The sequence below is a fragment of the Schistocerca serialis genome, chromosome 8 (genome assembly GCF_023864345.2).
Source record: "Schistocerca serialis cubense isolate TAMUIC-IGC-003099 chromosome 8, iqSchSeri2.2, whole genome shotgun sequence".
In the NCBI taxonomy this organism is placed as follows: Eukaryota; Metazoa; Arthropoda; class Insecta; order Orthoptera; family Acrididae; genus Schistocerca; species Schistocerca serialis.
Genome location: NC_064645.1, coordinates 296,090,190 through 296,117,658, shown reverse-complemented (window position 1 = coordinate 296,117,658; position 27,469 = coordinate 296,090,190). Strand labels below are relative to the sequence as shown.

Genomic DNA, 27,469 nt, shown 5'->3' with positions numbered 1-27,469 from the left:
TCTTGAAAAGAAATAAGATGAACATCAACAAAAGGATTTGATTTGCTCGTACACAGTGGAGGGAAGCAACCTAATAACACCAGTGCCGGTTAGGGGATGTCTAACAGAACAAAATTTTCCAGATATCCATAGTTAGAAGATGTGAAAAGTCTGGACACTATCCTGGAAAGGAGTTAGAAGAGAACACCAAGAAAAGAAAAACAAAGGTAATGGAATGTAGTCTAATTTAATCTGGCGAAGTTGGAGCGATTAGGAAACTAGACACTAAAAGTTATCGAAGAGTTATGCTATTTGGACAGCAAAATAATTGAGAATGACCCAACTAGAGAGGATATAAAATGTAGACTGGCCACAGAAAAAAATACGTTTCTAAAAAATAGAGGTTCGATAAAGTCAAATTTCAATTTATATCTACATCTACATCCATACTCCGCAAGTCACCTGACGGTGCGTGGCGGAGGGTACCTTGAGTACCTCTATGGGTTCTCCCTGTAAGTAGGCTGTTTAGGTTTACTTATTGGTAACGCCACGTAGCGCTCTGTGTGAGAACCACTGGCTGTGCTGTGTGCAGTCTGTGGCTAGTTTGCATTGTTGTCTGCCTTTGTAGTGTTGGGCAGCGGCGGCTGGATGTGAACAGCGCGTAGCGTTGCGCAGTTGGAGGTGAGCCGCCAGCAGTGGTGGATGTGGGGAGAGAGATGGCGGAGTTTTGTAATTTGTCATGAACTGCTATATATATTATGACTATTAAGGTAAATACATTGTTTGTTCTCTATTAAAATCTTTCATTTGCTAACTATGCCTATCAGTAGTAAGTGCCTTCCGTAGTTTGAATCTTTTATTTAGCTGGCAGTAGTGGCGCTCGCTGTATTGCAGTAGTTCGAGTAATGAAGATTTTTGTGAGGTAAGTGATTTCTGAAAGGTATAGTTTAATGTTAGTCAGGGCCATTCTTTTGTAGGCATTTTTGAAAGTCAGATTGCGTTGCGCTAAAAATATTGTGTGTCAGTTTAAGCACAGTCGTGTATAAATTGTTCAAAGGGGACGTTTCATCCCTTCTATTCCAGTCTCGTATTGTTCGTGGAAAGAAGGATTGTCGGTATGCCTCTGTGTGGGCTCCAATCTCTCTGATTTTATCCTTATGATCTCTTCGCGAGATATACGCAGGAGGGAGCAATATACTGCTTGACTCCTCCGTGAAGGTATGTTCTCGAAACTTCAACAAAAGCCCGTACCGAGCTACTGAGCGTCTCTCCTGCAGAGTCTTCCACTGGAGTTTATCTATCATATCCGTAACGCTTTCGCGATTACTAAATGATCCTGTAACGAAGCGCGCTTCTCTCCGTTGGATCTTCTCTATCTCTTCTATCAACCCTATCTGGTACGGCTCCCACACTGCTGAGCAGTATTCAAGCAGTGGGCGAACAAGCCATTCCCTGCACCATGCGTCAATTCGCCGCAGTTCCTCCTGCATTTCAGTACAATTTTCCATTGTTACAACCTCTCGATATACCACAGCATCATCCACAAAAAGCCTCAGTGAACTTCCGATGTCATCCACAAGGTCATTTATGAATAATGTGAATAGCAAAGGTCCTACGACACTCCCCTGCGGCACACCTGAAATAACTCTTACTTCGGAAGAGCGCCAATAAATCAACCAACGACTGTATTTTCATCTCTGGTTTATTCCAGAGGCAGCCGGTTTCGGCGTTCCATTACGATATCATGAGGCCGTCTGTGGCAACAAAGTGGCTGAGCTTGTATTGCCAGAAAACATCATGCAAAGGCGAACCAGTACCCGCACCAGCCGTGTTACGTACACGTGAAGAAGGTAAGCGAACATGTTGAACTATATGTGTGGTCTGCAAAATGCTGGATAGGTCGCTAAGGGAAGAGTCATTGACTAAATGCAGAATGACTTTGCTAGTTCAGTAGCAGAGCCTGTTTACTTTTATTGCCACTAAAACACGTAACTGTTATACGATACGATATTGCACTGCATGTGTTACTCTGATTACGATGCAAAGTTCCCTTGGACAAAGGAACAGAGACTGCTGCGACTGCTGCCGTTATGAAATACACTAAATGCATTCGCATTTGGGAATAATGACAATCATCAGCTGTAGAATGGAATGACGCCACTGAAAATTGGTGCTGGACCATGACTCTAACCCGGATTTCCCGGTTAGTGCGAGCGGTCGCCTTACCATTTGGATATCCGTGCACGAGTGACGGCCAAACCCAAATTTCCATACGTTTGTCGTCAACCTTGCGTCTGTTCCTTTGGGCATGCATGCATGTCCAAAGGAACTTTGCATCGTTATCAGAACACAGGCACTGGAATATCGTATTTCTGCGCCGATAGCGGGCAAGCGACTTTCAAGTACAACGTCTGAACTGTACAGGAATATACATAACGGGTGTACGAGTACAGGTCGTTGACGCACGTTTCACGACATATGGAAGTTTGGGTCTGGCCTTGCGTAGTGCATCGGTAGCCAAATGGCTGAGTGTTAACTACCCTCTGTAATAAAAAAAAATAATAAAAAAAACCTGAGTGAATGGATCAACGAACAACCCGGACGGGTGTCATCGGACGTCCGCCCCAAACAAATGCGACGAACAAAATGAGATAAAAAATGATAAGATGACCGCTCGCGATAAGCGGGGAATCCGGGTTGGAGTCCCGGTCCCGCACAAATTTTAACTTCTGAGGTCATCAGTCCCTAGGTCTTAGAACTACTTAGACCTAACTAACGTAAGGACGTCACACACATCCATGCCCGAGGCAGGATTCGAACCTGCGACCGTAGCGGTCGCACGGTTCCAGACTGTAGCGCCTAGAGCCGCTCCTGATGGTTGTCACTATCCGCAAATGCGAATACATTTACTTTGTAACTATTATGTCTATTGGTTACTTGAAATTCCAGGATGTCTGATGATGCCAAAAACCGTAACGCATAATATTACTAGGTCTGCAACTTTGCTTCCGCCGTTTTTTCTCAAAGTTAGAGACTTTATTGTGAAAAACTTAAAAAAAAATTAACGTTTCAAAGTATTGGCCATAGTTGGCCACTGCTCTCTCCAAGCTTTAGCGCAGCATACGAATCCCACAGTGTATAAACTGGGCATCTTTCGAGGGGAGCCTTGAACCGATCCAATTTTGCACTTGTTCATATGACCGCAAGTGCTAGTCAGCTAGGTCGTGTGTCATGGATCGAAAATGGTGGCAGTCAGAGGGAGGAATATCTGGAGAATACAGCGGTTTGAGTAGAACTTCACATTTCAACGTTTCCAAGTATGTTTTCACGGGAGTTACGACATGGGGTCGTGCACTGTCATGCTGCAAAATCATTTTTCCATGTCTATCGCTGTAGTGTGGCCTTTTGTTTAAAAATGGCTCTGAGCACTATGGGACTAAACATCTGAGGTCATCAGTCCCCTAGAACTTAGAACTACTTAAACCTAACTAACCTAAGGACAGCACACACATCCATACCCGAGGCAGGATTCGAACCTGCGACCGTAGCGGTCACGCGGTTACAAACAGTTGGCCTTTTGTCTTTCAGTGCTCGGCTCAAACACATCAACTGCTTTCGATAACTATCTCCTGTGATTGCTCCCGTCGGTTGCAGTAGCATGAAAAGTTTTCTCTCTTTCACAACCATGCCAGTCTTCAACGTCAAAATCACCAGTCTCGAGGCATGGAAACCATTTTCTGCGAAGTTCTGTCACTAACAGGTGTCTCATCATAGATCTTACCCAGCTTTTTATAAGACTCAGCCGCAGATTTCTTCATATCAAACCAGAAAATTAAAACCTCCCGCAGATGACAAGAATTGGGCTCATAAGTTGACGTATTTAGCCGAGAATAACTTTATGATGCAATCGAAAATAGCCTGATATTTTGATGGCGTATGTTCTCAAATGCCTAAGCTTACTGTATGTCACTTATGACCAACGACTTGCACCACTACTTTTCACTACTGCCGTCTATTGCAAAACAGCGGAAGCGAAATTGTAGATCTAATACACTTCTGGACATTGAAATTGCTACACCACGAAGATGACGTGCTACAGATGCGAAATTTAACCGACAGGAAGAAGATGCTGTGATATGCAAATGATTAGCTTTTCAGGGCATTCACACTAGGTTGGCGCCGGTGGTGACACCTACAACGTGCTGACATGAGGAAAGTTTCCAACCGATTTCTCATACACAAACAGCAGTAGACCGGCGTTGCCTAGTGAAACGTTGTTGTGATGCCTCGTGTAAGGAGGAGAAATGCGTACCATCACGTTTCCGACTTTGATAAAGGTCGGATTGTAGCCTATCGCGATTGCGGTTTATCGTATCGTGACATTGCTGCCGCGTTGGTCGAGATCCAATGACTGTTAGCAGAATATGGAATCAGTGGGTTCAGGAGGGTAATACGGAACGCCGTGCTGGATCCCAACGGCCTCGTATCACTACATCTACATCTACATCTATACTCCGCGAGCCACCTTACGGTGTGTGGCGGAGGGTACTTATTGTACCACTATCTGATCCCCCCTTCCCTGTTCCATTCACGAATTGTGCGTGGGAAGAACGACTGCTTGTATGTCTCCGTATTTGCTCTAATTTCTCGGATCTTTTCGTTGTGATCATTACGCGAGATATATGTGGGCGGTAGTAATATGTTGCCCATCTCTTCCCGGAATGTGCTCTCTCGTAATTTCGATAATAAACCTCTCCGTATTGCGTAACGCCTTTCTTGAAGTGTCCGCCACTGGAGCTTGTTCAGCATCTCCGTAACGCTCTCGCGCTGACTAAATGTCCCCATGACGAATCGCGCTGCTTTTCGCTGGATCATGTCTATCTCTTCAATTAATCCAACCTGGTAAGGGTCCCATACTGATGAGCAATACTCAAGAATCGGACGAACAAGCGTTTTGTAAGCTACTTCTTTCGTCGATGAGTCACATTTTCTTAGAATTCTTCCTATGAATCTCAACCTGGCGCCTGCTTTTCCCACTATTTGTTTTATGTGATCATTCCACTTCAGATCGCTCCGGATAGTAACTCCTAAGTATTTTACGGTCGTTACCGCTTCCAATGATTTACCACCTATGGCATAATCGTACTGGAATGGATTTCTGCCCCTATGTATGCGCATTATATTACATTTATCTACGTTTAGGGAAAGCTGCCAGCTGTCGCACCATGCATTAATCCTCTGCAGGTCCTCCTGGAGTACGTACGAGTCTTCTGATGTTGCTACTTTCTTGTAGACAACCGTGTCATCTGCAAATAGCCTCACGGAGCTACCGATGTTGTCAACTAAGTCATTTATGTATATTGTAAACAATAAAGGTCCTATCACGCTTCCCTGCGGTACTCCCGAAATTACCTCTACATCTGCAGATTTTGAACCGTTAAGAATGACATGTTGTGTTCTTTCTTCTAGGAAATCCTGAATCCAATCACAAACCTGGTCCGATATTCCGTAAGCTCGTATTTTTTTCACTAAACGTAAGTGCGGAACCGTATCAAATGCCTTCCTGAAGTCCAGGAATACGGCATCAATCTGCTCGCCAGTGTCTACGGCACTGTGAATTTCTTGGGCAAATAGGGCGAGCTGAGTTTCACATGATCTCTGTTTGCGGAATCCATGTTGGTTATGATGAAGGAGATTTGTATTATCTAAGAACGTCATAATACGAGAACACAAAACATGTTCCATTATTCTACAACAGATTGACGTAAGCGAAATAGGCCTATAATTATTCGCATCTGATTTATGACCCTTCTTGAAAATGGGAACGACCTGCGCTTTCTTCCAGTCGCTAGGTACTTTACGTTTCTTCCAGCGATCTACGATAAATTGCTGATAGAAAGGGGGCAAGTTCTTTAGCATAATCACTGTAGAATCTTAAGGGTATCTCGTCTGGTCCGGATGCTTTTCCGCTACTAAGTGATAGCAGTTGTTTTTCAATTCCGATATCGTTTATTTCAATATTTTCCATTTTGGCGTCCGTGCGACGGCTGAAGTCAGGGACCGTGTTACGATTTTCCGCAGTGAAACAGTTTCGGAACACTGAATTCAGTATTTCTGCCTTTCTTCGGTCGTCCTCTGTTTCGGTGCCATCGTGGTCAACGAGTGACTGAATAGGGGATTTAGATCCGCTTACCGATTTTACATATGACCAAAACTTTTTAGGGTTCTTGTTTAGATTGTTTGCCAATGTTTTATGTTCGAGATGACAGGCATCTTATCCGCATAGCTGTAACGGATCGTGCAACCACGTCTCGATCCTTGAGTCAACAGATCGGTACGTTTTCAAGACAACAACCATCTGCACGAACAGTTCGACGGCGCTTGCAGCGGCATGGACTTTCAGCTCGGACACCATGGCTGCGGTTACCCTCGACGCTGCATCAGAGACAGGAGCGCCTGCGATGGTGTACTCAACGACGAACCTGGGTGCACGAATGGCAAAACGTCATTTTTTCGGATGAATCCAGGTTCTGTTTACAGCGCCATGATGGTTGCATCCGTGTCTGGCGACATCGCGGTGAGCGCACATTGGAAGCGTGTATTCGTCATCGCCATACTGGTGTATCACCCGGCGTGATGGTATGGTGTACCACTGGTTACACGTCTCGGTCACCTCTTGTTCGCATTGACGGCACTTTGAACAGTGGACGTTACATTTCAGATGTGTTACGACCCATGGCTCTACCCTTCATTCGATCCCTGCGAAACCATACATTTCAGCAGGATAATGCACGACCGCATATTGCAGGTCCTGTACGGGCCTTTCTAGATACAGAAAATGTTCGACTGCTGCCCTGACCAGCACATTCTCCAGATCTCTCACCAACTGAAAACGTCTGGTCAATGGTGGCCGATCAACTGGCTCGTCACAATACAGCAGTCACTACTCTTGATGAACTGTGGTATCGTGTTGCTGCATGGGCAGCTGTACTTGTACACGCCATCCAAGCTCTGTTTGACTCAGTGCCCAGGCGTATCAAGGCCGTTATTACGGCCAGAGGTGGTTGGGTTGTTCTGGGTACCGATTTCTCAGGATCCATGCAACCAAATTGCGTGAAAATGTAATCACGTGTCAGTTCTAGTATAGTATATTTGTCCAATGAATACTCGTTTATCATCTGCATTTCTTCTTGGTGTAGCAATTTTAATGGCCAGTAGTGCTCATTAATACGGTCATTTTTCATTTTCTCCCCTCAGCGACCTATCCATCATTTCGCAAACTACTCATAGTCTCCCATTTATGTTGGCGGGTCCGCCTCTCGTGAGATCTGACGGTCAGTTACGCGTGAGAGACGGGTGTCCGGATATTTTTGACCATGTATAGCGTGCTGTTATGATCTCTTCACCATGTTCTACTAGAGTGGAGTCTGCTACCCACGTGGTCTAGGTACGCGGCAGTGGGTGAGGGTTTCGTATCGGCCCACTGCGCCGGCCACGGTGCGTTATTTCCTACGTCGACGCCAGCATTGCGGGCGTACTGCGTGGGCGTCGGCAACAGGTGGCGGCGCCGCGCCGTCACAGGTCACGGCCAAGGCCCCGGCGTCGGCGTCGCGGCGGCGGGCGCCGCGTGGCTTTTTCCCCGACGCTGTCGCGGGAATTATCACCCCTTTGCTTTAGAGCGCTGCAAAACTAGATCGACACTTCGACAGGACTTTCAGGAGAGCGGAGACAGTAAGTAATCTGTAACCTGCCTCCTTTCCTTTAATTATCATGGAAATGGTAATGAGCATTTGGCGTCAATGGCCGGGAGGCCCCTTGCGGGGCAGGTCCGGCCGCCTTGGTGCAGTTCTTACCACATTCGACGCCACATTGGGCGACCTGCGCGCTGGATGGGGATGAAATGATGATGAAGACAACACCCAGTCCCTGAGCGGAGAAAATCCCCGACCCAGCCGGGAATCGAACCCGGGCCCGTAGGACGGCAATCCGTCAATGTGACCACTCAGCTATCGGGGCGGACGTTTAATTATGATGACCTGTAGCAAGAGGCTTTACACTAACACAATTGGAAAGTGTTCCGCCATGAATTCACCACATCCTGCATTCGAATGTAACAAACTTTCTTGACACAGAAAAGCTTCTGTCCACAAATCAGTACGGAATTAGGAAGCATCGCCCCTGCAAAACATAGCCTACTTTTTCCTCACATGATATCCTGTCAACATCGGATGAAGGGCAACAGGTAGATTCCACATTTATAGATTTTCGGAAAGAATTTTACAGGGTGCCCCACTGCAAACTGTTGAACGTCCGCGCATACAGACTAGGTGCTCAGGTACGCGTGTGGCTCCACGGCGAGTGTTCATCAGAGACAAGGGTGTCAGGAGTTCACTAAGAAAGCGTGATAAGGCCGCTGTTTTTTTCTGTATAAACGATTTTAGAGACAACCTGAGCAGCCGTCTTCGGTTGTTTGCAGTTGACGCTGTCGTTTATCGACTAATAAAGTCATAAGAAGATCTAAAGACCAAAACGATTTAGACAAGATATCTGAATGGTGCGAAAAGTGGCAGTCGATCCTAAATAATGAAAAGTGTGAGGTCATCCACATGAGTGCTAAAAGGAACTCGTTAATCTTCGATTACACGATAAGTCAGTCTAATCTAAAAGCCGTAAATTCAATTAAATACCTAGGTATTACAACTACGAACAACTTAAATTGGAAGGAACACATAGAAAATGTTGCGGGGAAGGCTAACCAAAGAATGCTTCTTATTGGCACCACACTTAGAAAATGTAACAGACCTGCTAAGGAGACTGCCTACACTACGCTTGTCCGTCCTCTTTTAGAGTACTGCTGCGCGGTGTGGGATCCTTACAGATAGGACTGACGAAGTACATCGAAAAAGTTCAAAGAAAGGCAGCACGTTTTGTATTATCGCGAAATATGGGAGAGAGTGTAACAGAAATGATACAGGATTTGGGATAGAAATCATTAAAAGAAAGGCGTTTTCCGTTGCGACGGATTCTTCTCATGAAATTCCAATTAGCAAATTTCTGCTCCGAATGCGAAAATATTTTGTTGACACCGACCTACATAGGGCGGAACGATCACCACGACAAAATAAGGGAAACCAGAGCTCGTACGGAAAGATGTAGGTGTTCATTCATTCCGCGCGCTATACGAGATTGGAATAACAGAGAATTGTAAAGGTGGTTTTAAGAACCCTCTGCCAGGCACTTGAATGTGATTTGCAGACTATCCATGTAGATGCAGTTGTAGATATAAACATAAATAATCTAGTGGACACGGTGAGCAGCTATCGACGAATGTTTTCTGGTGATGCTGATGAATGTGTGCAAGTTGAATGACTATAGTATGATACAAGATGACACAGACAAAATTTCTGGTTAATGTAATGAATGCGACCTTGTTCTAAATATAGCAAAATGTAACTTAATGTGGATGAGTAAGGAAAACATACCCGTAATGTTCGGGTACAGCATTAGTAGTGCCTTACTTTACAAAGTCACGTCGTTTAAATACTTGGGCGTAACGTTGCAGAGCGACATGAAATGGTACGAACATGTAAGGATTGTGGGAGGGAAGGTGAATGGTCGGCTTCGTTTTATTAAGGGGAATTTTAGGAAAGTGTGCTTCATCTCTAAACGAGACCGTACATAGAACGCTAATGCGACTTATTCTTCACTACTGCTCGATTGACTGTGATCCGCACCAGGTCGGATTAGAAAATGACATCGAAGCAATTCAAAGGCGGCTTGATTAATTTGTTACCGGTAGGTTCCAACAACACGCCAGTATCGTGGAGATGCTTCCGGAACTCAAATGTGAATCCCTGGAGGGACGGCGACGTTCTTTTCGAAAACTGAATTGAGAAAATTTAGAGAACTGGGATTTTAAACTGATTGCAGAACGAGTCTACAGCCACCAACATACATTTCCCGTGAGGAACAAGAAGATAGCACCCGAGAAATTAGCGCTCGTACGAAGGCTTCAAGGCAGTCGTGGAATAGGACAGGAAATGGTTAGTGGTGGTACAGGGTACCCTCCGCCATGCACCGTACCGTTGCTTGCGAGCTATGTATGTAGATGTAGATGAGAACTTGGATAGTTTTCAAACTCATACTCATTTCAAAGCCCTTGGGATATGTTGATTAAATTTCGTCGTTATGAATGCTTATTTTCAGTGTTTTTAGTAGGAATGAGCCACGTACCCACAGATGGAGAATCATTTGAGTACATGAAAGCTGCTGGGTGTGCCAATATTTATGGTAATTTTCACGTGGAGACCACAATACAGCGTGCCAATACTCCGTGCACTTAAAACTTATAGCCATCTTTCGGATTCTGGTCTGGCGGATACTGGACCATCATACTGACTGACCACAGAGATAGTTGGTTTTAGGGCAACAGTATGCCAAGAGGGGTGCACACGTGTGCTTCCAGAACGACTACACCAGTAGGTTTGTTCAACTGACTATGGCGAATAGACGGATGACAACAGCTGAACTGTGGGCAGAGGCTCTGAGCAGAGTGCCACCACGAATCGTCAGGAATAAATTGCTGGAAACTAGGTTCAGATCTGGAGTAGCCGTGCTGGCATCGTATCACAGACTGCCTCTGGATCACGGGGTCCCGGGTTCGATTCCCGGCCGGGTTGGGGATTTTCTCTACCCGGAGACTTGGGTGTTTGTGTTGTCCTCCTCATCGTCATCATCATCGTCGAGAGAGTGGCTAGATTGGACTGTGTCATAAAATGGACTGTGTAAAAACTGGGACTTTGTACGGACGCTGATGACCGCGCAGTTGAGCGCCCCATAAACCAAACATCATCATATCACAGACTAGACTCTAGTGAGATACTGAGTGGCATTATGTGATGCTCAGCGAGATTCTCGCTTCTCTCTTTGCGGCGGCGTTGAGATGGACACCAACGCGTCCTGAGACGACCTAACAGGTCGCAGGAGTTAGCGATTCTCGTGTCCCGTACGTCTCCAGTTGCTGGAAACATGGCGTGGCGGACGACTGATTTGATGAAAGGAGGATGAATCCACGCTAGTTTACATAATATATAGTTAACATTTTTCTGTACTCTTCATGTCCTGGGTAACAAATGATAATTCCAGCTAGATTATGCAAGATCCTACACTGCAGTTCTTACTACAAACACTTTGCATTACTGATCTGTCCAGTCTCCACATCTGTCACCCGTAGAACATCTCTGGGATGCTATGGGAAGACGTATACTTTGGTACCAGCCAGCAGCCTAAATGAAGTGACAGGTGTATATTTTAGGAATGACAAAGTTTCCTCAAGACAACATTAGGAGATTGTTGCCTTCCCTGTCACAGAGAATACGGGAGCGTATACTTCCTGTGTGTGTGTGTGTGTGTGTGTGTGTGTGTGTGTGTGTGTGTGTGTGTGTGTGTGTGTGTGCGCGCGCGTGTGTGTGTAAGGGGGGTTGGGGCGGTCACACGTCAGATTGTTGAAGATGGACATCATTTCCAAAGGGAATGGTAGTTTAATCATTTAATATCCTGTACGCGACTTATGGGCTTTCTACAATAGTCATTCGAAACAGCATCCACAATTTCTTCTGAACGCAACTTTTTATTGTGATGAAGATTGCACTAGTGCAATCGAAGCCGTGCTCAATTGACAAAATTTTGTGCAAGCGAAGTGGCTGTATATACGTCCGTAATTAAATAGTGTATGGTTGCTGGATAACAGCCAAACAAGTGTTTAAGATTTAAAGAATATTAAGAGAATTAAAGAAAAAACATTTACTCTTTCAAAAAGCCATTTACTCTTTGACTTTTGATCTTTATTGTATTTTTGAAAACGCTTTTATTAGTTGATATGTGGTACATGACAGTAGTAAAGTAACGAATACAATGCGTACCAAATGTTCACTGTGCTTAAACCTTACCTCCACACTATTTGTTGCATAATGTACACGATTTATAGTGCACAGCTGCTTCAGTAGCATGATACACAGATGTGAACTCATGCCAGTGCCCCTCTGTATACACAGCTCGGTAGTGACGCTGCACGTGCCGATGCATTGTGCGATGAGGCACCTTGGTAGGGGACTGAGTGGGTGGCACATCACGAGTCATGCCTACCCACGTGAGGGTAGCTGATGTTATTGCCCGTACAGTAGCTTGCTTACTCACCGTCACTCATCGTAATAAAACTACTGCAAGGTGAGTACAGCTACAGGTAACAGTTTCATTAATAAATCTGTTATTACAGAACACTTTCTTCAGATGTGAATTCAGTTTGTTACAGAATAGATTACAGATTCGTCTTATTCGCTAAGGCTTGCCATGTTGGAACAGAATTGCAGATGGTAACTGTTGCAGAAGCAAGCCTTGCAGACACACAGATTATTGAGAAGTAATATCGGACAACACAGTTCGTTTAAATTAAAAAGGAATATTCTGTCTTCCATCAGCTTCGATGCAAACTATGCATTTTTGATCATTTCTCTGAAATCAGAGGCACAAAATTAATGCAGAATTTAAAAATGTGTTTTACTGAAATATTTTCTCGAAACGGTTTCTCTATTAGTCTTCAGCAAAAATAAACATTAGTTTTGGCGAAGTGGGGTACATTTAAGAGGATAATTTTTGTAGTGCAGGTACATTCTTGTCTTTCATCTACAAAAATTTGATCGTAAAGTGTCTGATCAGTCTGCCATCCCCACGAATAAAAAATGTGAAGAAATTAGTGTCGTTCCATGAACGGAAGAATGACGGATTTTAAAAATTCTTCGTACAGCGTTTTCGTGAACCTCCCTTGTTTCATACGGGTCACAATTACGTTTTTTAATTTATGAGTGAACTCTATGACTCGTTTTTGAAGATCCAACCAAATTTCCCAGATGGTTCTTGCGTACATAAGAAGACTTCAGAGAATACCTTTCCTAACGCATTAACAGCGTACTGTGCTATGAAGTAATGGCTAATCGTGTTAAAATCGGTTTCCGCTCCTTGTCCCGCAAGGGTTATATAGTACGCCAATTGGTACTGGCAGCCTGTTTTGCCGGTGTTCTACATCTACGATGATACTACGCAATCCACCGCCCCTACATCACTAATAGTTATTTCCTGACCTGTTCCACTCGCAAACAGGGCGAGGGAAAAACGACTGTTCTCTAAATTTTATCAGTAGTGCTTCTCGATAAGAACATCGCCTTTCCTCCAGGGATTCCCATTTGAGTTCCTGAAGCGTCTCCATAACACTTACGTGTTGTTCCAACCTACGGGTAACAAATCTAGCAGCCCGCCTCTGAATTGCTTCGATGTCTTCCTTTAAACCGACCTGGTGTGGATACCAAACACTCGAACAGTACTCAAGAGTAGCTCGCACCAGGGTCGTATATGCGGTCTCTTTACAGGTGAACGATGCTTTCCTAAAATTTTCCAAATAAACCGAAATAGACCATTTGTCTTCCATACCACAGTTATCACATGCCCGTTCCATCTCATAACGCTTTGCAGTGCTACGCCCAGGTATTTAAAAGACTTGACTGTGTCAAGCAGGAAACTAGTAACGCTGTATCCAAGCATTACATACAGGTTTGATCTTCCTACTCAGTCACATTAACTTACATTTCTCCGCATTTGTGGCCAGCTGCCGTTCATTACACCAACTGGAAATTTTGTTTAAGTTGTCTTGTATCTTGTTACAGTTACTCAACTTCGACACCTTACCGTGCACCACGGTATCATCAGCATAAAATTGCTGCCCACCCTGTCCGTCAAATCATTTCTGTATGACTGATTTATTAATGAAATTACTACAGCGAAAATCACAATTTTTGATACATTTTCCATGACGTATACTATTTAATCATATTCTGTGCGATGAAATTGGAAAAAAGGTACAAAGTCAGGGTTTGAGGCAGCACCGCCAGTGTGACTGCCGCGAACCTTGGCCCCTACGCTACGCTCGCTCGGTCGAAACGCAATGAACGTTAAAGGTATAATAGGTACGCATAACAGTTCAACATCTGTTTCCTCGGAAACTAGGGGCGGTCGCATGAAGAGCCGCTAACCAGGTACTCAGAACATGTCCATCGGCAGCATAACTGAACTCATAAAAATCCATTATTAAAAGGTCTGATGGTCTCCTTGTAAGTTTTGTTCGTAACAATGCTGTCCATCAATTTTCAACCTGTTAGGATTGAAAACCTTAATACTTCATAAACGGATCGTCATTTCGAATCGAGCTTTTCAGCGAGGGGTGAAGTATTTGTTGTCTGATGAACAGTGTACTTCTTCAAAAGTTATCAAATCTCTTAAGCAGAGTTATAACGCAATATTACGCTCTTAAGTGGAGTGGTAGCAGTGATGGTGTTTCCATGCACTCACTGTCAGAAAGAGAGGAGATTAAAAAGCAATTTATATATGACCCAGCAAGAACGGCAGATGATACGACAAAGTCTGTATAATATTCAGATGATTTGGTTACAAACCGCTTCCAACACAAAACGGGGAAGTTAACCGAATTAAAAAATTTGCTGGTGGTTTGGTGCTAATAAAAGATGGTGAGTTTCCCTTGTATGGGACGTTATATTTGGTTTCCCGAAGTCGGACTTTAGTTTTATAGATGTGCAATATTCTGCTGTGTAGTAAGTCTCTAGTTTTGCATGGTATAACTGCAACCATAGACTGAGTGTGCGAAACATTGTTCCTTTGCCTAATATAATAACTGCCCTCATAAGAGCAATATACACGCCAACTCTGCTTCCCTGCGGTCAACTTCGAGCTTTGGAGTGTTAGTAGACATGACTATTTTTTTTATAGGTAAGAATTCCAGGACGCCCAGTTTATCAGATGGGCAGGCAGACCTAATCCACATCAGTTTCCAGGCTGTATGTCGTGCTGTTCATAAATAAATGGGAACGCTGAAAGCAGAGAAATGATTTCGAGTACCAAAGTCAAACATTCGATGTTACGTTAGAAAAGGTAACGAAGAAGAAAATTAATTAATTATAGCAGGAAGAAATAAGCTCGATGGATAACCAATGCTGACTGTAAATTTAGAAACAATGCTTTTAATGATTGAATCAGTACAGAAAACAATTATTTCTGCTTAACTGGGAATGACATAAAATAGATGGCACTCCGACAAGTTGTTTTTTAAAATCAAAGGGCTGTGCTGCTTGGAAGTGGTATACTTTTCCTTTGAGGAGGAATCCGACGTTTTTAATCAGAAAGCAAGAGGTTTACAAGAGCTAGGATCGTATAAACAGCAGAACATCGAACGGAATTGCATTCTCTCATATTGTTTTTCCCTTTATCGTATGCGTTCCACAGCGCACAGCAGTAATTGTATGGCAGTTTCTTGTGTTCAAATGAAATCTTTGTTTTGAATTAGTCGTCGGATGATGAGGTTGGAACCTGGAAACAGGTTAAATTTATTTCAATACTGTTAGGCCCTGTTATTAAGGGATTGTGTAGACTGTCTTATTCTTCGACAGAAGTTAGTAAATTGTTGGGACCAATATAGCATCCTCCTTGTAAAAGATTCACTAGTCGGACAGAACGTAACATGTGCAAGCAGAACACTAATGAAAGTGAATGACTGCAATATGACCTTCCGCAGACTCATAATTCTACCTTACAAGGATCCTACATTCCAGATAAAATATTACATAAATAACATCACTATGTCGTAATGAATAAATTCCGTGTAACATATAGTCTGTTACGTAATATTATCATCGATCTGAATAAAATGCTGAGGTGTGAATAAGTAACTTCAATATACACACGTCGGGTTCCACAATTTAAATTAGGGTGTAATGGAGGTTACGCTGAGGCACTAAAAATTACAGCAGACCCATACTGAACATGCTCACAAAGACAGAAATTTTAATAACGTTCAAAGAAACTGTCTTACACATCCAATTCTGCTCATAAGGAGATCGTATGAACTTCGCCTCACTTGGTTCAAATGGTTCAAATGACTCTAAGCACGGCCGGCCGAAGTGGCCGTGCGGTTAAAGGCGCTGCAGTCTGGAACCGCAAGACCGCTACGGTCGCAGGTTCGAATCCTGCCTCGGGCATGGATGTTTGTGATGTCCTTAGGTTAGTTAGGTTTAACTAGTTCTAAGTTCTAGGGGACTAATGACCGCAGCAGTTGAGTCCCATAGTGCTCAGAGCCATTTTTTTTGAACTCTAAGCACTATGGGAGTTAACATCTGAGGTCATCAGTCCCCTAGACTTAGAACTACTTAAACCTAACTAACCTAAGGACATCACACAGATTCATGCCCGAGGCAGGATTCGAACCGGCGACCGTAGCAGTTGCGCGGTTGCGGACTGAAGGGCCTAGAACTTCTCGGCCACAGTGGCCGGTTCCCCCTCATTGATTGATTCATATTGACAGTGTGTTCGGATCACGACTAGTACTTCCACAAATGTAATCGGGAACTCTCGATTTTCGAGAAAATCGAGTTTGAAAATTGTAGGCGTTCCCATGCACTTTGTAGGGTACATGGTATTCAAATGGTTCAAATGGCTCTCACTATGGGACTTAACATCTATGGTCATCAGTCCCCTAGAACTTAGAACTACTTAAACCTAACTAACCTAAGGACATCACACAACACCCAGTCATCACGAGGCAGAGAAAATCCCTGACCCCGCCGGGAATCGAACCCGGGAACCCGGGCGCGGGAAGCGAGAACGCTACAGCACGACCACGAGCTGCGGACATACATAGTATTCAAGCAGTTGCCAGCCGAGTGGTATCATTCCAGCTTCGATCGTCAGGCGAGAAGTTTCCGCCTGTTCCCGCCTCTATCATAGTGCTGCGACAGCTTCGTTATTTTCCTTCAGTGTCGTGGGAGTCATTGTGCGCGTCGCATCGTTGTTTGTCTGTCAGCGTTTCATGTTTGTGACTCAGTTTTGATGCGGCCTTGTCTTGCGCCGTGATATCGTCCGTGGCTCCCAGGAATATTCCACATACAGGTACCGTCAGTTTTAGTTTTGACATGTTCACGCGGTGTGTACAGCCGAGTTTGTTAGAAAGCCACGATTGCGTCTAGACAAGATTAAGGTACTGTAACTTCAGAACGAGTTCACAAGGCTTGCATCGATATTGAATCTTATGTGTTTTAATGTCAAGATTTTAGATCCGCTTCAGGTTGACAGCCTCCTTTTGCACACGGACAAGTCTCCTTCATGAACTTCCAGCATGCTGGAATAGCTGTGGGTCAGCAACTTCTGTTAATCAGTACAACGAAAGAGCAGTCAACAGTTGCAAATTTTACTTTTTTTATTCACTCGGTGGCTAGTTTCGGTCTGAGGGCCATTTTCAAATCATCGTAACATAGTCAAAAGAGGTATTTTCGAATATGTGAAAATGATGTCAAAAATGCGCAATAACGATTAATCTGTAGGCACTATAACTGTTCGTTGCACATTTTTGAAATGGTTTTCACATATTCCGAAATACCTTTTTTGACTATGTTATGACGATTGGAAAATGGCTTTCGGCCCTGAACTAGTCATGGAGCGAATAAAAAAGTGTAATTTGCAGCTTTTGACTGGTTTTTCGCTGTACTCTCTCATTCATCACGATGGTTCTAATAGTATTGTGATTCCGGCGAACGCGGAGGTGGAATATACGAGTCGCAGGATAATTAACGTTCAGTCCGAAATTGATGAGAATTTCATCAAGACTGTCCTGATTCCATTTGGGGACACGCGGAATGTACGCCGGGAACACTGATCAGCTCAATATTGCTTAGAAGTTCATAATGGTTTTCGATCCATGGATATGGTGGTAAAACGGAATATCCCCCCTTCTTTGCACGTGTGTGGATACTGGATACACATAATTTACACAGGACGAGAAGGGACCTGTTTTCTATGTAATGAGAGTGGACAACTCCACACAAATTTCCTGCGTCGTTTCACGGTCTTTATATCCACTAGTGAACATCGTAAAAGGATAACTTCAGCGGACCTCGTTCGCCAAGTGACAGTCATTATGCCTAACCAAGTTCCTGAGGAGCAGCGTGAGACATTGCTTGATGGCTCTAGTGCATTTTCGCCGTTAACCTCGCTTAGGGACTTAACCACTGTAGCTTCCGCGTTTTCACCACCTCTTCTTCAAAACAAGGGTATACAGACACGAGATGATGAGGAGCCAGACGATTGCTCTTTCCTTGTCCTTTGGAAGAGGCCTCTCCCCTCCCCGAGTTCAGACCAGATGCTGCTGTCTAAGATTCATTAGCGTCCCGAGCCCGAGAGCCCGTCCTTTGAATCGCATGAGGAGATTCCTGAGGTGCTCAGTATTATATCGACCGACTTTGGGCATCCCTGAGTCTGCAATGTATTCCCACCCTACTTCCGCGCACGCGGATGGGGAAAGTATGCCACAGGCCACTGCTGATCAGACGCAGATCGGTCCAAGCTTGCCTGTGGAACACTTGGTAACGGTGATAAATATATCGTCACTTTTCATTTCCGTTGATTCTCAGAAGACGCACGGCCCGCTTGGCGAAGAGAGGGTTGGATCCTCTGCACCTGATACTGAATTTCCGTAGGATCCCTTCCCTCCGGTAAGAGGGTGGAAGAGATGGATCCAGAACTTTGCACTCAGATTCATATGTTGACTCTGCCATGCGACTTTAAAGGCACTTGCAAGTTATCAGCTGTATTGTTTTGGTAATAATTGGATGCAGGCCTATATGGTTCAAATGGCTCTGAGCACTGTGCGACTTAACTTCTGAGATCATCAGTAGCCTAGAACTTAGAACTAACTAAACCTAACTAACGTAAGGACATCATACACATCCATGCCCGACTCAGGATTCGAGCGTGCGACCGTAGCGGTCGCCCGGTTCCAGACTGTAGCGCCTAGAACCGCAGGCCTATACCTTTCTTACCTTGAATGTGAACATAATAGTTTCCGATCCTAGACTTGCGATGGTGCGACAATAAATAGATTCAAGTGCAGACGTGGTATTTCTGCAAGAAGTGCTATTTGACCATTTTTCTACTCCCGGCTTTCCTGTTTCTTTAATGTGGCCCCTGAACTAACAGTCGATACCAAATTACTTTACTCAGAAGGAATAGCACTGACTGATTTCAATGTTCTTAATAACCGCCGAGGGCTTAGGCTGCATTTTTTCTAACCTTACTTTAATTCTTCCTTATGCCCCTTCAGAATCTGGCCATTCCACAGACCGGGCACAATTTTACAGGGAGGGTACAGTTTATTTCGTAAAACTCCTCCGAAACTTCTGATAGCTAGAGATTTTAATTGTGTTTTCCATCCTGTGAATGAGACCCCCAGTTTTAATTTCAGGAAGGAACTAGACCATCTGGTGCGCTCTTCGGAAACACACGGTACATAGATCTGTCACTCTCCCACCCTCGTCAGGTACACGCGCTTTATGGCTGCCTCCAGCGGCAGACTCGATGGTTTTTGATTCTTTATGCGGGTGAGCCGTGGTAAAAATTGCTGTTTGAAGAGCGCGCCGCGGGGCGTAGTGTGAAGCAGTCGCCCTCCGTTTCTGGCGGTGGCGCCGTAGTGACAGTCGCAGATTTGGTGTCTCCCCCTGGTGGGAAAGGGGAAAGGTTGCCTCTTCACGTGCATTTAAGGGGCGCTATGAGCTCGCCAGTGGAGACATCAGAGGGTTGGATCCCCTCATTCGAAGGCGCCAGATTCCAAGGCCTGGGCTACTCTCTGGCTGGAATCTCCGCTTTCGAAGATTGTGTTCGTCTGTCTGTCTGTCCGTCTGCCCGCCGCTTACTGTTGTAGCTGTTCGTCTGTCCGTCCATCCGCCTGCCTGCTCGCTGTCCGTCGCCGCTGCTGCCTGCTGTCCGTCCGTCCGTCTGTTCGCCGCCGACGCCGCCTGCTGTCCGTCCGTCTGTTCGCCGCCGCCCCCGCCGCCGTCGCCGCCGCCGCCGCCGCCAGCCGGTGCTCGCCGCCACCGTCGCCGTCGCCGTCGCCGTCCGCCCTGGTCGTCCGACCCTGGTCTTCGTCCGTCTGCGTCTTCGCCTGTTCCCAGTTTGTGTCCTTTCCTTTTCGTGCTGTACACCTCCCGTAAACTTGATCCTCCTCACCTGCTCGTATCCCCGATCCTCTCCCACCCCCGCCCGCTGCCACGCCTGTATTCCCACGTCCCACCCGGTCTCCATCTGTCCACCCTCCTTACTCTCTCCCAAGGTGGCTTCCGCCAGCTCCCCCTTCCTGATGATGTCCTCCTCCCCTCCATCTACCCCTCCTATCAACTTTGACCCTGCCCCCCCCCCCCCACTTCCGGTGTCCTTTCCCTTAGGCACCCTCCCTCCCTTCTCTTCCCCTTGCTTCTCTTTCCTTTTCCCCCGTCCCCTCCCTCACCCCTCACCCCTCTTCCCCTGGGCTTCCCCTCCCCCTTCCTCCCACCCCCCCTACATCCCCTGCCCGTCGCATCTCTGCTCTCCCCTCTCGCTCTCCCACTCCCCTTCCTCCTCCTCCACCTCCTCTCTTGGCAGGTCCCCGGACTTGTACACGCTCAGTGAACATTCGCGCGCTGGAGATCATCGCCATCTGTGTGTCGTGTGTGTGCCTCGATTTGTGTTTAGTGTTCTGTGACCGTCACGCATCAACTGTTCACATGTGCCGTCGCCGTCATCCGTGTTCTGTGCGCCATGTCACCAAGTGTTTCCTGTTTTTTCGAGTCCAGCGTGAACGGCTTCATGTTCATTGTTTTTTAAATCTCCTTTTTTTGCCCGCCGTTTTTACTGTAGTGTCTGTATCACACATATGTCTTGTTATTGTTCCGCTTAAGGCTGAAGAGCAGCGTACTATGCTGCTGACAGCCCGCCTGTATCAGGTGATGAAAATTACAATAAAGGAAGAAAAAAAAAAAACTCGCCAGTGGCTCAGTCTCTCGTCCCCAGCTTGCTAGTCTGTATGTCGTCCGCATTTGTTAGGCAGTTAGTGTCTGTCTGTCGTTCGGAGTGCTAGTATCTCTTTAAAGCCGGCAAAATGAGAGTCTTTCCACTCCGCCAGTAAGAGAACTCCACGAGTGGTCGCCAGGTGGGGGCTTGGTTCCTGCATCTGAGTCTGCGCATTAGGCCGCCAGTCTGCTCGAGTTTGCTCAGGCAATGGTCATTGGTGGTTGGAACGATCGGTTGGTCGGTCACGCATTGAGACACAAGATGACTTGTCCGTCTTGAGCGTCGGCGCATGTGAGGTCGCCACGTCAGTCCAGGTGGCCGCGCCGTATAGCGAGGGGTAGTGGCTTCGCGGCCGACACGAGAGCAGCATGAGTCAACCCACGCCATCGGTCTGGCCGGAGCGAGCTGCGACGCCGTGAGACGGGAGATCGGCGCGCCTTCCTGCGTCCGTTGAAGCGGCTGGCAGCGGACGGTTCGGGAGAGCGATTTGGGGGTGCTGCGCCAGATCTTCGCCAGAAATCGCAGTTTATTAGAAGTTAAGTGATTGGTGATATGTTTTTTGATTTACTCTTGTTAAATTCTACTTGTTCTCTTGGTGAGGTCACTAGCCGTTTTGCTTTGGGGTCGTCCCACCATTCTTCTCCGTTTGCCCACCCGCGGGAAGGTGGTTGTTTATAAATTGGGTGGTCCGTTTTTCCCTTGTGGAGTAGGGGCGGGTTAGAGCAACCTGCGGTTCGGGTCGTTCGGTAATCTCCCTATCAATCTACCGTACGTTAGTAGCTGCCTCTGTCATGTTTGTCGGATTTGGTGTGTTAACGAAGTTATTGCTTGGAGTGTAACGGCCTAATACCTGAAATATGTTTTGATCTTTGGAAACTTTGATATTATTGCCTATGATCTTGAGAGGCGGTATCTGTGTACTGTAGAGCATCTTAACTATTGTTTGGCCAACCTTGTAGAATTTTATATAAGATTGCATTTCGTGGGCTTTTATTTAAATCATTTTAGTATACAAAGTTGCCACCCTTTCACCGTAAGACTTTTCTTAGAAGTTAAAATCGAGTTGCACCTATGGTGGCAAGGTTAATATTTTAATTGTTAGTGTTTTGTACCATTTCCATCCGTCCTACGGGGGGTGCATAGTTTCTGTGCTTGTGTAAATTGTTAAAACTGTTAGTTTAAAGTTGTCTGGTGTGTTGCAGATTTGCACCAGAGGCTGTTGTGAGCGGTCGTAACTATGGCCGTGTCAAAAGGGAGCGGCAAGGTTCTCTGCCCGAAAGCTCATATAGCCAAAACTTGTTTCTTTGCCGGCCGAAGTGGCCGAGCGGTTCTAGGCGCTACAGTCTGGAACCGCGAGACCGCTACAGTCGCAGGTTCGAATCCCGTCTCGGGCATGGATGTGTGTGATGTCCTTAGGTTAGTTAGGTTTAAGTAGTTCTAAGTTCTAGGGGACTGATAACCTCAGTAGTTAAGTCCCATAGTGCTCAGAGCCATTTGAACCATTTTTGAACTTGTTTCTTTCTGCCTCTGAATAAATTGTAACCTTGATATTTAGATGGCGCTGCCCGATTATAATTTTAAATCTGTTTCTTTTAAAAAATGCTTTAGGCACTATTAAAGTGAATAAAATTCCCATTTTTTTAAAAGGAATTTGGTTATGATTTCATCAGTTACTCCCTGGCAACTACTTCCATGCTTACATAGTGTGATTAAATGTGTTAATGTTCTTGATGAATCGCTAGTAAATAAAATAAATTCTTAAGAATATTCTTTGAAAATAAATCACGGTTCAGCGGGAATAGCGATAGACGTGATACTCACTTGTTTCACTGATCTCTGTTCCGTAGCTGTAACCTTAAATCAGGTGCCGCAACCTGTAAAACTGTATCGCCTCCCCTGGATGTGCAGTACATCTCTCTTAAAGAACGCTTCCCTCGAGATTATCGTACGAGAGGTTTGGGCCCGTAGCTTGCGTCAGCGGGACCTTTGTCCTTCTCTTATGGAATGACGGTCAGGGCATGCATAATCACTGCTCCGGAAAGCGTTAATGCGTTACGGGACTGAGGGGGCGGGGGATCTCCAGCAGACCCAGAAATTTTATTGTTCCGTCTTGCGACGACTTTATGACGGTGCTTACGGATTATGGGTGTCCGCCATGTTAAGGCGAAGAGTCATCTGTTGAAGAGACAACAAATGGAAGGACGCAGGGTGGGATAAAAAATCCCGTTCATTTCTGCTGCATGAATTCACCTCACTCACTTGTGGGTGCGTCGTGAAACTGCATGTATCGCGACCCTTACTCAAACCGTTACTCATGTGCTGACGTCCCAGTGTGACATTTCCAGAGCTATCTACAATTACTCTACAGACCTTTATGACGACCGTGCTACTGATACGATTGCCTCTGATACATTTACTCCTCTCCTTGATAGCATGGTTACTCCTGCATTAAAAAAAAGAATTTCTAACTGGTTTTACTCGAGATGATATCATCATCATCATCAGTTATCTGCTATATTAGCAGGTCCTTCGCCTCTCCATTTTCTGCGATCCATTGCTTCCTTCTTAAGGCTGCTGTATGTTTTGCCATCCATCATGTAACCAGTATCTGGAATCTTTTCCTTCCTCGCTTCCTTTTCCCTTCTACATAACCTTCTAAAACTGTTTTTATCAGTCCGTCATTCTTTCTTAATGTATGCCCAATCCAATCCTTTTTCTTCTCTCTATCAAATCTAGTAACTATCTTTTCTTTCCCACTCCTCTCAGTACCTCTTCATTTTTTACTCTGTCCATCCAACTTATTCTTTCCATCCTCCGCCATGTCCAGATCTCAAAAGCCTCCAGCCTTTCTCGAGATGATATATATCGCCTTATTGATGGTTCAACATCGCAAAAATTGCCGGGTCTCATCGATCTTTCTCAGTGACTTTATGTACATTTTTGACCTCTTACAGCTGACATTATTACGTCACTGGTAGATGAGGTAATTATGGCCGAGGGAGGGGGCTGGGGGGTGGGGGGTCTCATTCCTGCCCTTCTTAAGGTTGCTAAAATCATTCTAATTCCGAAGACAACTGGACGTCCAGACTCTGATAAATTCAGCCCGATGAGACTATTTAATTCGACCATAAAACTGTCGCCCGGGTGGTTAATAACCGTTTGTTGATACTGCCAGAGAATATTCTTGCTGTTCACTAAAGCTGTGTGCCTGGGCGCACGATTATGACTTCTGTAGTCGAATGCCGGGACGTCATCTCGGTAACTGCAGCGATCTCTGTTTCTGGAGCCTTTTATTCATTTCATTAAGGCATTTGTCTGGGTCCGTCACAGTTTCTCGCTGCAGGTGCGATAGGCGAACACTGTCAATCATATTCCATGTCACGTATTATCCAATCTTCTTACTGATATTCCCGTGATCACCATCCGACGGACTTACAGCAGTGAAACCCGCTCTCCAAGGCGCTTTTTGTCTTTTCCCTAAAATCTTCGGTTCGCCGTGCTGCTGATCAATTACATGGGTGAAAGATATTGGGGAAAATGTTCACGGTACGAGGGTACGCGGATGATATTACGGTATTGCTACGTCATGTCCTAGACTTAAATTTCCCCAAGGACATATTGCATTCCTTTCGTTCTCTCTCTCTCTCTCTCTCTCTCTCTTTCTCTTTCCCTCTGGGACCCACATTAATGAACGAGAATGTACCCTTTTATCGTTGCGGGGTTTTCTTCATTCCGTGGGAAACGGTGGTTGCTTGCCACAAATCGTTGGGGATTACTGTGGGTGGCTGCCCAATTAAAATGGCTGCATTCAATTTGGGGGAGGTAACGGATCGAATTAAAGGGACAATTCGTGAAAACTAACGCCATTCCCTTAGCCTTCTTTACAAAGTACGGATCTTAGATTCCTTAATTTTCAGTAAGGTATACTATGTGGCACAAACATTTCCGCTCCCAGCCGGCCGGGGTGGCCGAGAGGTTCTAGGCGCTACAGTCTGGAATCGCGCGACCGCTACGGTCGCAGGTTCGAATCCTGCCTCGAGCATGGATGTGTGTGGTGTACTTAGGTTAGTTAGATTTAAGTTGTTCTAAGTTCTAGGGGACTGATGACCTCAGAAGTTAAGTCCCATAGTGCTCAGAGCCATTTGAACCATTTTTTTGGCAACTATTTATTTACAACTCGTACAAAATAGATACGTGTTTCAAAGTTCTACTGACCTTCAAAGTAGTCACCAGCATTGTGCATAACCCGTTGCCAGCGATTTGGAAGATGTGGGATACTATTAGCAGTGCAAGTTGTGTTGATAGTTCGAGCGGCGCGGTCTATTGCCCGACGAATTTGTAGCAAGCTTTTACTGATTTGTTTTACTGATGGGGCTGCTATGTGCTATACCACCTACTGCACTCACCTGACTTAAGATCTCGTGAGATCAACTCGATTTCTAAACTGAAGGAAACACTTCACGGCATTCGCTTCAGAACTACCACAAATTCGTCGGGCAATAGACCGCGCCGCTCGAACTGTTAACACGACTGACACTGCTAAGAGTATCCCACGACTTCGAGACCGCTGACAACGGACTATGCACAGTGCTGATGACTACTTTGAATGTCAGTAAAACTTTGAAACACTCATCTATTTTGTACGAGCTGTAAATAAATAGTTGCCACTATTAAAGTTCCAACCCCTGTATATTAAAGTCCCAGTCGTGTTCTGCAGCCCTGCCAATATGAATCAAATTGGTGAAGTGAAGTTCGACCGGTTCCCACGTCAGCCAGTTTGCTCGACTTTGGTGCGTCCACCAAGTTTATTACATCCGTGCTCACCCCAGTGTTGCGTGTCAGCAGCGAGTCGCCTCCGTCCTCGGAAAACTGTCTGTGACCTTTAGTGCCCATCATCCATCGGAAGCTCGTAGCCCAGTAACTCATCTGGTACATATTTCATGCTGCCTAGCTACTCGCTCCCTGCGCAGCGCACAACACCAACACTCCGTCATTGAACAGACAGCCGTAGATTCTTTACTTAACGTTGGTTGGAACATAGCACAACTCTGGAGACACATATTGCATTCATTATTTCTCGTCACATGAGGATAAATCAAATACAAAACTGTGGAACCATCAGTTGCACACTTTGTACCCAACTAGAAGGCAGCATGACTTAAGTTGAAAAGTGCCAACAAAACACCAGAATGCATTCAGTGTGACCGAATGAGAGAAGTGTTCGTTCACGGTTTTCAAGTGGAATTCATTCCGAACACAGTGGCGAAGATCGACACCAGACCATTCTGGTACTGAAAAAGTCAACATATCACACCAGTTGTGAACTTCGAATTCCTGCGACAGCGACTACGACAGAAAGAGTACTGCAACACCTCCTGTAATATTATAATCGATACACTTATATCTATTCTCCACATCCCACCACTGTGGCGGAGAGTATTTTGTGTACCACTCTCGAATCGTCCACGGGAAGGATGATTTTTGGTAAGCATCTGTGTGAACTTGAATATCCACAATTTTACCTTCATAGTCTTTTCGTGAGATATACGTAGGAGGAAGAAATATATTCGTTGATTGTTCAAAAATGGCTCTAGCACTATGGGACTTAACATCTGAGGTCATCAGTCCCCTAGAACTTAGAACTACTTAAACCTAACTAACCTAAGGACATCACACACATCCATGCTCGAGACAGGATTCGAACCTGCGACCGTAGCGGTCGCGCGGTTCCAAACTGAAGCGCCTAGAACCGCTCGGCCACACCGCCGGCTAAGTAGTTGTAAGTCTAGGGGACTGATGACCTCAGATGTTAAGTCCCACAGTGCTTAGAGCCATTTGACCCATTTAAACCTGACTCCTAGGACCCATGGTGTAGAGTTCGGCAATCCGCTTCTACACTGATTCACAGAACCAGATCCCAGGACTGAGCGATCTGTGACTCGGAAAAAAAGGAGCGTCGGTGCACTGAATACAGATTCTGTGGCATGCTACTGCAACAGCGGCCATATCACATGCTGAAGGAAACGTTTCCCACTGTAATATCTCTTTATATTCGATGAATTATTCTGATACAATTCTACCCTTGAATGACGTTTACTAATATTCTATCTTCATACTCGCAGAATCCATGCGCAAAGTAGTTTCGTACAATAGCTGTGCCATGAGCGCATAATTATTCTTTGTAGTACTCTCTCTGGTGGTTGTTAGAAAAAAGCTTCTAAGATTGTCTTCGTGCCGATTAGCCTGAGCATTGTCTGAAGAATTGTAATCTCAATATTGAGATTTATGACAAAAGATAACTGATACGAAATTGTACGATTAAAAGGGATATATATATATATATATATATATATATATATCCTTCATACAAAATGTGTGTAACAATTTAAATTATTTGACATTTGAGAATTAATGATATTCATCGATATATTTCGTAGTTGTTAATCAGAAGGAAGCTTCCGAAAGACTGGATACGAACCTGCATTTAATAATCCAATTGCTCCATTACTTCTTCGGAAGGTTAAACTTCATCAAAGCCAAATATCCGCTTGAAATGAGG

General features: G+C 45.2%; 1 protein-coding gene across 1 annotated transcript in view; it reads right to left on the bottom strand.

Moving 5' to 3' along the window:
* LOC126416144 (NACHT domain- and WD repeat-containing protein 1) overlaps positions 1 to 27,469 on the bottom strand; it is a 613,147-nt gene that overhangs the window by 276,045 nt on the left and 309,633 nt on the right. The window lies entirely within an intron of this gene.